Consider the following 14,100-nt stretch of genomic DNA (forward strand, 5'->3'; position numbering starts at 1 on the left):
ACTCAAAATATTTTTTAATGCAGCTGATATGTTGGAATCGTATGACTCAGTTTAAACTACAAGTAGAAAAATGGTGGAAGACCAAAAAAAAAAAAAAAAAAAAAAAAACCAGATCAAAAGTATTAAACAGAAACAGATACAGAAAACAGGAATCCAATTGTACTGAAAGACCCCCAGTGTGGGGAGACTCTCACTCAAGTCTCGGGATAACACGAACCCCAACTCACGAGAGACCGTCCTTGCTGCAATCACACGAGGTTTATTTGACAGGTACCAGTGCACTGGGGCCGAGACTCATAACCCACGCAGGGGAGGAGTTCGGCCCCGAGTGACCAGGAAGAAACCACAGCCCAGTGATCTGAAAGGAGTAGGGAAGGGAGGGTGTCACAGAAAATTCTGAAAATACTAGTGATGATCAAGGGGCCAACTCCATGTTTCTCAAGATTATACTCAAGATTACAATCTAACTTCAGCTAGTTCCCGAAACTGAACCGGCTAATCCTAGATTTCTGATTCTTCTCTCCCTGCTTAGATTTTTGGCTCTATTTTTTCCTGCTGGGGGGGGGGTCTGGATTTATCCAGGTCTTTCAGTACCAATGATCACTTTAAACATTAATGGTCTAGATATGTTAATTATAATCTGTAGTTATGCTAAAAAGAACTCTCATAAAAATAACAAAGGTCAGCTGGCTGTGGTGGTTCACACCTTTAATCCCAGCACTCCAGAGGCAGAGGCAGAAATCTCTGTGAGTTCAAGGGCAGCCTGGCCAACATAGGAAGTCCCAAGACAACTAGAGCTACACAGTGAGACTCTGTCTCAAAACAACAACAAAAGCAAAGAGCCAACAAAGACAAAACTCAAAATATCTTTATTTAAAAAGACAGAGTATTAGAAAGGATCACAAAGCAAGATACAAGGAACTAAAGATGGTCAAGGTGCTTGCCAACAAGCTTGATAATGTGACTTTGATCCCAACAATCCAGACACTGGAAGGAAACAGCTCTATTCCCAATGATTGTTTTCTGGTCTTCATGTGTGGGTCCATATGGATACACATACATGCACAGATGAACACAAAATAAAAGATAAAAATATCTCGAAAAACCAAAAAAAAAAAAAGCAAGATTCAAGTATGTCTTGTCTATGAGAACTCCACTTTAAATGCAAAGACATAGGGTGGGAGATTTATAAACTGTGCTAGCACTAATCAAAAGAAGGTCAAAATAACTACATTAAGTTCTAACAAGGCATACTTTAGATCAAGGCAAGTTATCAGAGCCAAAAAGGGGAATTACAGGGCTGGTGAAATGGTGCCATTGGAAAGTGCTTGCCTTGAAATTGCAAGAACCTGAGTTTGATCCCCAGAATCTATGCAAGAAATCTGGGCATTGTCAAGCCCTTGTAATCTTAGGGCTGGTAGAATGGAGTCAGACGGACCGTTATTTTCATTGGTCAGCTAGATTAAGCCTATTTAGCAAGTCCCATACCAATTAGAGAACTTGTCTCAAACAAGGTAAATAGTACCTGAGGAACAATAATATCTGAGAGTGCCCTTTGACCTATACATGCACATACACACATGGCCCCTGCACATACCCACACAAAGGTACATTACAAGATGTAAAAGCAGCTAATTTTAAGAAAGAAAAATATCCACCAAACCCATACTCTTTAATTTTATGTGTGGAACATTTGCGCATCAAAGTGTGTTGCAAAAACAGAATCAAAAGTTGATTACTTCAGCGCCCTCTAGTGGACAGGTGAAACATGCATGAGCAGGTGAGATAGCAAATGCCATCACAGCACTGTTAAAATGTCCAGTCAAAAAGTAAGCATTTGGGAGATGAAGAGTTGCTCATGAGGACCTGATTTTGAATCCTCAGCACCCAGGAAAACATCTGGGGCGCATAGGAGCCCTATCTGTAACCCTGAAGGCAGAGACATGCAGATCCAGTGGACTTGATGGGCAATTAATCTCTCTGAATCAGTAAGTTCCAGGAAAAAGTTCAGTAAAAGATAGTCTCAAAAAATAATGTGCAGAATGACAAAGAAAGACACCTGATGCCAACCCTGACCTCTACATGCACCCCCACACACAAGTACGCACACTCCTGGGCATTTATTTTGTGTGTGTGCCTGTTCATGTGTGTGGGCAAGGGCATACTTCTGTGCACATGCGGCGGTCAGAGAGCAGCCCCCTGGAGTCAATTCTCTCCTTCCAATTAAGTGGGTTCTAGGGATTGAACTCAGGTCACCAGACTTGGCAGCAAGTGCCTTAACCCACTGAGCCATCTCACTGGCCCGGGAGAAGCATTTTTGAAAGAGTGAAGTAACTTCAAAGCAATCTTTCTATCCTGAAAGCACTATATTGTGAAACTGGAAGAAGAAAAACATCACCAATCAACTTGATATTATTAACATGTCTTGGCTTCTTTATCTAACAGCAGAATACACATCCTTCTCAGGAACTCATAGAACATTCACTATGATAGCAATTTATTCTGGGTTATAAAACATTCCATAACCATAGGCTGAGATGCAGCTCAGAGATAGAGCACTTACCTAGCAGTCACAAGGTCCTGCCTTCAGTTCCCACAATGGCAACAAAAGCCTGCAATGCCATAACAAATTGAAAAGTATATGGTAGGAGGCTGGAGAGACCATTCAGCAGTGAAGAGCAGTTGCTGCTTTTACAGATGACCTGGGTTTTTGATTCCTAGCATCCACATGCAACTTATGACCAACCATGATTCAAGATCCAGATAATCCAGCATATTTTCCTGGCTTCTACAGGCACCAGTCATAAATTCAGTGCACATTGTAAACATTCAGGCAAAACACTCATACCTACCTACATAAATAAAGAAAAGCACACAGTAGCCATCCTCAGACATGGAAATGGAAGAGGGAGGAAGAACAGGACTAATGGGAAAGTTTAAATAGAAAGAATAGTGAGGGGTACAAAATATCACATATTTTCTCTCATTTAATCTAGATTACATAAATGTATACACACACTCATATAGATACACTAACAACTTGATGGACTTTAGAATCACCATGGAGACACATACATCTATAAAATGAAAGCAGAATGAGAGTCTTTAGTGGGAGGAAAGGGGCCATCTTGGGTGGGAGGAGGTCATGGAAGAGAATAAGGACAAGTTACAGTGAATCATATCTTTGGAGATGTCATGAAGAAAGTTATTCCTTTGCATGCTAAAAAGTTATTTTAAGTCAAGAGAAAAAATTCCTAGGCTTGCCTGGCACTTTAATGTGAGCTGTTTGCACATAAGCCAGCGTTTGCATCCTAGGAAGGCACAGCAATACCTACTTAGCATTTGAGTAGAACACATTAACAGAATAAAATGTGCCATGTCTAGGCTCTTAAGCATCTAAATGACTTGGAGTTAGTCTTCAAAGGGGGAAAAAAACCAGCCTCATAAAACAGGATTACAAAGGCAAAACTTAGTATCTTAGATGCTCTAAGCCTGGCAACCCGGAGTGTTGAAGAAAAAATGTCTGTAGCTCTGGAATGAGTAAGGAGACTCCCCCTTTCCTAAGCAACACTCGAAGCTGATTATCTGAGCTGCTAGAGGAAGCAGTCGAAAAGCTGAGAGATAAAAGGATGCATTGTCTTTTAACAAGAACTCAGATGGAGCAAAGTTGAGTGACTTTCCCAGGAATAGTGTCCATCCAAAGCACTAACCTTCGTCCTAGATTTTCATCCATTTCCTTGTGTCAGAGCAATGGGCTATCTTGTTTGTCTACTTGAAAGGACTTTCTGGGTCCATGGAAAGATGATTTTTAGCATGACTGTGAGGAAGCTTCTAGATTAAGTGAATTGAGGTGGGAAGAGTCATCTTAAGTGTGAGTGACACCATGCAATGAGCTGCGCTGAGGTCCTAGGCTGAACAAAAAGGAGGAAGTGAGCCAAGAACCAGCATTCTTTTCCTGCTCCTCTCTCTCTCTCTCTCTCTCTCTCTCTCTCTCTCTCTCTCTCTCTCTCTCTCTCTCTCTCTCTCTCATAGACATACATACCTACACATGTGTATATACTAGGATCTGAGATACACACACATATATATGCTAGGGTATCTGAGACACATACACATACATATATGCTAGGATCTGAGACCCTCATATATATGAGACTATGTTGTAGAAAGCCATTTGTTCATTTCCCAGCCGCCAAGACTCCCAAAATAATCCCACAGAAACTATATTATTTAAATCACTGCTTGGTCTATTAGCTCTAACTTCTAATTGGTTATCTCTCTTACATCTTAATTTAACCCATTTCTATTAATCAGTGTATCGCCACGAGGTTGTGGTTTACCAGGTAAAGTTCCGGTGTCTGTCTCTGGCAGGGCTACATGGCTTCTCCTGATTCTGCCTTCTTTTTCCCAGCATTCAGTTTAGTTTTCCCCACCTAACTCTACTCTTTATTCATCAACCAATTATATTCACAGCATACAGAAGGGAATCCCACATCACCTCCCATTTTCTGTTTAAAAAAAGGAAGGTTTTAACTTTAACATAGTAAAATTGCATATAATAATATAATATATATAATATAATAATATAGGTATCAGGTAAGAATTATAGTTACAATATTTATATTTACTTTATCTTTAAAAATAACTAAGAAAAACTATAACTATTCTTCAACTCTATCAAAGACTCCAGAAGGATATAATATTATCTAAGTAAACAGGAAGAGCATTGTAAGCAACTTCTAAAATTCTAGAATTGACAGAGACATATTGTTGCCTGAACAGTCACCCAAAGTGCTTCTGTATAATTGAAGCATCCATCTTCAGCCTACAGGCCCATAGTATCCATGAAGCAGGAAATTTCAAAGACAGTTCCACTTATATTAGCAGTTTGTTAGTCACTTTCTTCTGTGTCCTGCAGAATGTCTGGCAGACTTCTTCATGAAGCAGGATCCCTCAAAGATTGTCTCACCTTTAGGCAAGTTCAGCAGTTATTTTTCTGTGGGTCCTGCATATCCAGTTCATACAACATAGCATTAGGCAGTCCAGGCAAGAGAAGTTTATTGCTCAATTGACTTGTGAACTCCATAAGGAGTCTCTTTGATACCCATCTTCCTCTTGAAGTAATTGTTGCTGCCAGGAGCAGATGTGTCTCACTGTCATGAAAAGTCCTAAGTTCTTAAAACATTTTAAATGTCATGTTCTATAGTCTTTGAAAGATTTGAAGAATATCTATCTAACTGAACTATATCTCTATATATCTAGAAAACCTAACTGTAGAAAGAACGGCGGGGCTGTGTCCAGCCACCCGGCCACCGGCTAGCTTTACACCTGAAATAATTACACGGAAACTGTATTCTTTTAAAACACTGACTGGCCCATAGTTTCAGCCTCTTATTGGTTAATTCTCACATCTTCCTTTAACCCATATTTAGTAATCTGGGTAGCACCACGAGGTGTGGCTTACCAGGAGAGATCTTAACCTGTGTCCATCTCGGAGAGGAGAAGCATGGAGACTCACTATGGCGACTGCCTGAAGCGTCTCCCCAACTCTACTTCCTTGTTCCCACAATTCTGTTCTGTCTACTCCACCTACCTAATTTTCTGTCTCTTAAAGGGCCAAGGCAGTTTTCTTTATTAATTAACCAATGAAAGAAACATAGACAGATAACTCTCCTCCATCACCTAACTAACATGACTACAAGCTTGACTATTATAGATGATTATCTATTAACCTATATTCCTTAATTATACATTACATTTTTAAATGAGTTACACAAACATAGTAACTTAATTAAGAGTAGAAATATATAACAAAATTGACCTTAAATTTGTATCAATAAACCAAGATCCATACCAATGCAAAGTATTCATTTCTATATCATATCCCCCCTTAAATATAAACAAACATTTATAAACAATATTTGGGAATTTGGGCATAGTTCTCTCCAAACTGCTTCCTGGTTTTTGTTGGACAAAGTAATTTTTGGGGGTATTCACGGAGACTTTTCAGATGGTCTTGGTCCATCAAACCACATTGGTCTGGAAGGAATCCACAGGTTCTCATCCTCTATGGAAATAAAAAAAGAATCTCTTTTCCAAAGCAACAAATTCTTAGACCCAAATTCTTAAGTCATGATATCTTTAGAATATATATGTTGTTTTAGCTTAGCAGCCCGTACAATGAAATGTCTTTCTGTACTGAGCTCCTTCACAGTCAAAAAATTCAAAACAATACAATAATATACATAATTCAGACTCTCTGTGTATATTCTATCTTTATGTGGCTTATTTTTCTTACTCTAATACTTTTTCTACAAGTTTAATATTTATTGTATCATCTCTACTCCTTTAATCTATGACTGTCTTTATTATATTTACTGTCTCTTTACTTTTTTCTTCTCTCTCCCAAGCCTATGTACATTTTTTAAAACACACTGTGACCCATTTAGAGGTCTTTTATGTCTGAATCTTATTGTGTATCTGTAATCCTTTTCTAACCAGGATGGCTTCTTAGAATGCTAAGCACTTCTTAAAAACCTAAGCAGCAGCATTGCTAGGGCAAATACAGCCCTGTCTGCTTGCTCCGCCCAGTCCAACATGGCAAAAGTCCGTTCACTGCCTCTGAGATTGCCTGGTGAGAGCCACACTCACCACCTCAACTCTGATAACTAGTTGGCCCATGCTGCCACCAAGTAACTTGCAGCAGGCTGCCCACAAACCCCATTCAAGTACTCAGCCTCCCGAAAGAGCCGGAGTTTGTGCTGGCAGCAGGGCCCAGGAAGTTACCATTCTGAAACCATACTTTTTTTTAAAAATACTGTTTGGCCAATAACTTAAGCGTATTTCTGGCTAACTCATAAATTAACCCATCTCCATTACTAGGAACTAACAAGCGCCACCTACTACAAGACTACATATGTATGTGTTTGGGCATGTGCTAGGATCTGGAACTTAGATCCTCCGGGAGAACAGAATATGCTCCTGACAGCTGAGCAAACTCTCTGGCTCCTCTCTGCTTCCTGACTGTGGAAGCAATGTGGCTCACCGCCTCATGCTCTTTCTAACCACTATGTCTTTCCAACCATAACAGACCGTATCCTCAAAATGTGAATCAAACAAACTCTTCCTTAAGTTGCTTTCATCCCAGCAAGGAGAGAGGTCACTGATACAGTTAGCAAGGGTCTCACCATCATGAGCGTTCAGTGTCCCATAAGCTCAGAACTTGAATGGCTCTTATCACACATAGTGCATCTCAGTGCAGTCAGCTAAGAGATCAGGAGTGTTCCCAAGGTCACATGTTCCTTTCTGCACAGCTGGGGGTAGCCTGGCTGTGAATTCAGACTGCTTCAGTTCAGACTCAACTTTAACATTAGGTAACCAAGAGTCAAAGCCTAGTTTTCACGAGGCTACTGTGGAAAAACTCTGGAACAAACAAAAGACTGGACCTGTGGTCTGGGAGTACCAGTTACTCTTTAAAAGTATACGTATAATTAGGGTTTTTTTTTTCCCCCTTCGGTTTTTCAAGACAGGGTTTCTCTGTATAAAGACCTGACTGTCCTGGAACTCGCTTTATAGATCAGGCTGACCTCAAACTCACTGAGATCCGCCTGCCTCTGCCTCCGGAGTGCTGGGATTAAAGGCGTGCGCCACCTCTGCCCATCTTATAATTAGTTTTAGATTAACATAGAAATGAATGGGTTTCAATTTGACATTTTCTCACCTAAGTGTCCTTGTGCTTTGTTCTTGCCACACACACTGCCTTCCCCCATCCTCCTCCTTACCTCTGCCTTGCTGGTTCTCCTATATGCCTCACTGAGGATCTCCCTTTGCTTTCATGCAATCCATTACCTTCTCTTTTCCCTTAGATTTCCTCTTCTTCCCCTTGGTGATCCACTTTCTAATTTCATCACACACAGATCCACAGAGACACACAGACACACACACACACACACACACACACACACACACACACTTAAATTTTGATATGTACATAAGAGAAAACGTGTTTTTCTGAGGCTGACTTATTTCATTTAACGTGATTTCCACATTTCCATCCATTTTTCCTGCTAATGTTATATTTTCACTTTTACTACTAATGGCTGAATAGGAATCCTTTTATATAGGTGCCACATTTGCTTTGTCTACTCATCTGCCGTTTGGCATCTAGGTTGATTGCTCTTCCTAGCTATTATAAATAATCTCACAATAAACATGGAAGTATAAGCATCTCTGTGGTGTGCTGATATATACCAAGTGTGCTGGATAGTTTTATCAACTTAAAAGTTGAAATCATCTGAGAGGAAGAAACCTCAATTTAGAAAATGCCTCAATAAGATTAGGCCGTAGGAAAACCTGTAAGGCATTTTCTTAATTAGTGATTGATGGGGGAGGGCCCAGCCCCCAGCCCATTGTCAGTGGTGCCATTCCTGGGCTGGTGGTCCTGGCTTCTATAAAGAAAGCAGGCTGAACAAGCCATGAGGAGCAAACCAGTAAGCAGCACCCCTCCATGGCCTCCGCATCAGCTCCTGCCTCCAGATTCTTGCCCTGTTTGAGTTCCTGTCCTGACTTCCTTTGATGATGAACAGTACTGTGGGAATGTAAGTCAAATTAACCCTTTCTCTCCAACAACAAAGCACGGTGTTTCATCACAGCTATAGTAAGCCCAACTAAGACACCAAGATTTTTTTTTAAAGATTTATTTATTTATTATGTATACAGTATTCTCAGTATTATGTCTGCATCTATGCCTGCAGGCCAGAAGAGGGCACCAGATCTCATTACAGATGGGTGTGAGCCACCATGTGGTTGCTGGGAATTGAACTCAGGACCTTTGGAAGACCAGGCAATGCTCTTAACCGCTGAGCCGTCTCTTCAGCCCAACACCAAGATTTTTGAGGAACCTTCACACTGACTTCCTTCCTTCCATAGTGGCTGCATAAGATTACAGTCCCACCAAGAGTAAATAAACTTCCTCTTCCCCAACATTTTTGCTAGCATGTGTTACCTTTTCCCCCCTCTTAATGACAGCTGCTCTGAGTGTGGCAGGATGGAATCTCAAAGTGGTCTTAATTTGCATTTCTCTGATGGCTAAGGATGCTGAACCCATTTCAAGTATTTAATAGCTAATTGTATTTCTTCTTTTGAGACCTGTATGTTCAGTTCATAAGCCCATTTATTGATTGAGAGATTTGTTGGTATTTAATTTGTGTTGCTCCATACATCCTGTACATTGATCCCTCACTTGAAGTTCAGTTGTTGTTTTCTCCTCTCTGTCGGCTGTTTACTTTGTTGGTAGCTTCCTTGGCTGTACAGAGGCTTTTCAGCTTCACATAATCCTGTTTGTCAGCTCTTAGGGTTTTTTTCCTGTGTGGTTGAAGTGCCTTTCAGGAAGTCTTTACCTGTGCCTATATCTTGAAGTGTTTTGCCAATATTCCCTTGTGGTAGTTTCAGGTCTAATTTTAACATCTTTGAACCATTCTTGTGGAGGTCCAAAAATGTGAGCCTATTTCCACCTTGACCAAAGGTCAGAGAGTTGGAACTTACCACTATTCCTTCAAGGTTATTGTTTGTTTCTACCTCAAACCAAGGTCCCAACTAGATTCAAATCAGAGAGTTCTGCTCTCTTCAAGGTTATTGACAACAGGTGTGGCTAATAGCCAGCTCTTGTATTTCAGGAATAGAGAAGAGATATATTTCTACCTCAAACAAAAGTCTAAGGATCTAACTAAGGTTCCAGTTCCTTTAAGAACGTAACATTGGATTTCACCCAGGGAGTGGTTTTCTACAGAATGTTTTGGTCTAGGGTCTGAACGTGATTTGTTTTGTTCTAGCAGCAGAATGGTTAACTATGAATGTAGCCTGCGACCTTTGACTAGCCTGTTCATTTCCTTGTATCATGTTAATGCAGTTTTTTTTAAAATCTTACTCCTACTTCTTGGGGTGGGGATATTTTAAACAATTGGAAATTAAACATGGGCAATTTCAGTATTCACTGGCACTCCCTTCGGGTACCATTGTAAAGATTTTTACAGCCCAACAAACCTCTTCGTCAATGCAATTAATCCAAATCAGACCAAATCAAACCAAATTAGAAAAAGATCAGATTTAATGGATACTAGCCCTCCCGGGTGGCCCTTCAACCCCCACCCCCAAAGGAAGACCGGGAAACCACGGAGAGGGGAAAGGGGGTACAGGAAGACCACATGTTTGGTCTGCGGGGGGCAGTTTAAATAGCCTGTGGGAGTGGTCTTGACCCTCCCTGGGGAGGGGTCACCATTTGGGGCTTTTTCAGATGTGGAGTCTGGACTTTGGCAACTCCCAGGGGAGGGGGCTGGAATGGAAAGTTCTACTCAGATGTTTTAGAATGGATGCCAGGTGCTGGAGAGAAGCCTCCAACCAAACATCCCAGACTCTTTGGATATAGGGGTGCTAGGGGGCTGGGGTGACACCTGGACCCAAACATTCTGGACTCTTGGATATAAGGATGTCAGCGACTGGGGTGACGCTTCCAACCAAACAACCACTCTATGGTTTCTGTTTTATTTTCTCCATCTTCATACTCTTTACTTATATTTCTAGTCCCCGCGCCCCTACCCCTACAAGTGGTATTTTTGTTGAGGCTAGTCCCCGACACATTTTGAATTGATTTTGGTGCAGGAACCAAGGGAGAAAGAGATCTAGTTTCATTCTTCTCCAGGAATATTGTGAAAACGGCAATAGGGCTGAAATCAATATACAGCTTCAACTCGACCCCCATCAAAATCCCAGTGATGTTCTCAGAACCGGAAAAATGATCTTAAGACTCACATGGAAACAAAACAGACCTCAAATAGTCCTTCGCAGAAAGAGCAACGCTGGGGGCGTCATAATACTCCATTTCAAATATCACAGAGCCATAGTAACAAAACCAACTACCAGCACAAAAGCAATCATGTAGACCCACACATAGAACAGAGGACTCAGAAATAAACTCACACAGGCACAGGTACAGTCTCCTAACTTTTGACAAAGGTGTTAAAAACATACCTTGGGGTAAAGACAGTCTCTTATAAACGGTACCATCTGCTAGTGTTTTTCAGACACATGGGTTCTGTGACAGTGTATGGCCAGGAGTTGGCTTCATAGGCACAGAGTTGGAGGCACTGAGTAGCTGTCAGAGCTCCTGGGCACTGTGTTAGTAGGGAAGTTACTTCTAACTCCCTTAGTACAAACCCTTTGCAGCCTGCCAGCTCTTTACTTAACTGTGAGACGGCATGGGAGAAGCTGCTGGAGTCCTGTTGTTTGGACACCAGCCCAAAGCAGAAGAAAGCTAGCAACAGCAGCACTAGGGATTGGAGTAATATTAACACAAGTTAGACTTGAATCACTTTCCTCCCGGGCTTCTTTTCTTAGAAGTGGCATTCATCAAAACGGAGTCTTGTGGAAGAGGCCGGCGTCTTCTACCCTGGCGCACACGCGTTGCAGCAGCTTCCCAGGAGTTCAGGTAGCAAAGCAGCTCTCAGGCAGGTGTGGGACTGAGATTTGCACCTGCACAGCCACCAAGGTACCCAGTTTCTGAAATGAACTTCGACTTGAGATCTTAAGAGCCTGTATGTCTGAACAAGGAGAGTCCTGGTTTTGAAAAGCCTGAGCCTAGGTTGTTGAGCCAGGACGCAACATTTAGAGAGTCCAACACAAGATGAGGGGAAGACCAGAAGGGGGCGAGGTGGCCACCCAAGGCATAGGAGCGGGCACTCCTGTCACACGCTATCCATGTTTTGGAGGCCACGTGGTTTACAGCCATTGGTCGTGGGGGAGCCATAGGCGGGGCAGTGGAGTGGTCCGCTCAGCTTGAAGGGTGTGGTGAGCAGAATGGGCGAGGCATCTATGCAAATGAGGTCTCCGAATTACACTCCTTGTTGCCCCACGTGGTAGGTGCCTCATTTTTACCGGGAGTCACAAACCACCAGGGAACTCTGATCAGGAAGGCATTAAGCAACTTGCGTCCAGATGGAGGCAGGGCAGGTGCAAACCTGGGGGCTGGTGGCTTTGGAGCATGTGGGAAAAGAAAACCCGGGCCCTAGACCAGCCCACAGTGGGAAAAGCCCAACCACTAAATCCTTTTTGACTGTGGCTAAGAGAATGAGCAGGGGTACGGCTGTGTCCATGGGATGTCTGGGTACTGGTCCTCCTTGATGCTTTCTTTACCTCAGTGGGTTTATCGTGTTATCCCTTCTGGGACGGTTCCAGCTGTGGGTTTGTTTCTGCAGCTGTTTCAATTTCTAAGCTCTTTGGGGGAATGCTTCTCGCTAACTGTCACTTCTTGATGGGATATTCTTGCTGATGCCTGTTCTTTAATTATACAGAGTTTGATGCCTGCTATTATAACTGACATTCAGCGCTGTGCTTTGTGTGGAGAACAGTCTGCAACCAAGAGGAGGAGGAACGGAACTGGCTTTACCAGTTGCTCAGTTGACGTGTTTCGCCCTTAAGAACAGCATTCGTTAATCGCTAGCCTACACAATATGTTGGTTATACAAACGAACGTTCCTCACACTGACAGCTCTTATTTTGCACCCCCTTTTGAAAACCGTTAATCATTTCAAACTTTATCCCGAATTTATCTTTCCTCTCCATCTAGTGAAAAAAAAAAAACTTGAGTTTTATAGCTCTGTAAATAGACAGAAGGAAAACAATAGGCTCATTTTAGTTCCTTTTATTTTGAGAACTTGCCAAAGAAAGGAGAAAATAAATACTAGCAATCTTATCACCAACCACAAATTGCAAGTTATGTCTAAGTCAAGATGTAATACAGTACATAAATCATCAGCCTCCTTTGAGGACTAGGACCCCCCTCACAATATCTGTATTATGTACGCCATGTAAACAAAAGTAGTTAGTTACCAGATACCTGCTGGCTTGTTAATCACACCTGCATTTCCTTCCAAAACTACAGGCTAAATTGCCTGTTCCATTTAATCCCATGGCCTTGACACGAACACAGAGTGAGATGACTCCTATACCTTCAACCCACAACATTCAAGTGGCAACAATACCCTTGATTGTATCGAGAAAATGTGAGTTGTCACTGCAATTTTCTTAATTGTACAATTGCTTAACCGTTGTAGTGACACAGAAAGAACCGGGTACTTATACTGTCTGTCAAACAGGCAATGACTCAAGGAATTTTCCTTTGCTCTTTAAATGGCGGTCTCTGAGATGCCAAAGCCACACATAGTTGGAAGCCTGATAGATTATTTGCCAGTTGAATGGTATTTTTATGCTTTAGCACCATAAGCCTTTTTAAATTTATTTATTTATTTGTGTGTGTGGGCGTGCACATGCACATATGTGGGTGTTTCATTTCTCAGGTGACACACACACTATATATATGTATATATATGTATATATATATGTATATATATATGTATATATATATACATACATATATATGAGTACACCTCAAGTACACCTGCAGGCCAGGAGAGGGCATCAGATCCCACTATAGATGGCTGTGAGCCACCATGTGGTTGCTGGGAATTGAACTCAGCACCTCTGGAAGAGCAGCCAGTGCTCTTAACCTCTGAGTCATCTCTCCAGAGCCCCACTTTTTTTTTTAATGAAAGATCTCCTACTGGCATGGAATTTGCCACCTAGGCTAGTCTGGCTGGCTGAGGAGCTCCAGGAACACACCCGTCTGCCTCCCCAGCACTGGGATTTCAAGCAGGTGCTGCCCCACCTAGGCCCTTTACAGTGGGGGGTCTGGGGACTTAACTGGAGTCCCCAGGCTTGTGTAGAAGGCACTTCCTGACTGAGCCCTTTCCCTAGCCCCTCCTCCCTCGTTCTGGACAAATGGTCAAGTAGGCAGTTCATTAACAAGATGAGCGTTCACAGGAGCACTGTGGGATTATTCTGAACTTGAAGGTGAAGAATATGATCTTCAAGCATATTGTAAGCAGCTTATCCAAGGCCAGGCTAGCACAAAGGTGAAGCTAGAATCAGGTCTGGATGCTTATTGGATCTGCCTGATGGTGACGCCAGACCTTCAGGATTCAAATCTTGCTACTTCTCTTTGCTACTTCTTGATAAATTATGAACTGGGGTTTATAATAGTACCTGCCT

The 14,100-nt window shown here is 42.0% G+C and overlaps 1 protein-coding gene across 1 annotated transcript in view; it reads right to left on the reverse strand.

Annotated features, from left to right (window-relative positions):
* The window catches only part of Edaradd (EDAR associated death domain), a 66,501-nt gene extending 54,769 nt beyond the window's left edge, over nt 1-11,732 (reverse strand). The window contains exon 1 of the mRNA XM_038335310.1: nt 11,026-11,732. The gene's annotated coding sequence lies outside the window, so the exon portion shown is untranslated. The remainder of the gene's footprint in view (nt 1-11,025) is intronic.
* Nucleotides 11,733-14,100: the final 2,368 nt, after the last annotated feature.

This window comes from Arvicola amphibius, chromosome 6 (genome assembly GCF_903992535.2).
Source record: "Arvicola amphibius chromosome 6, mArvAmp1.2, whole genome shotgun sequence".
NCBI classification, from domain to species: Eukaryota; Metazoa; Chordata; class Mammalia; order Rodentia; family Cricetidae; genus Arvicola; species Arvicola amphibius.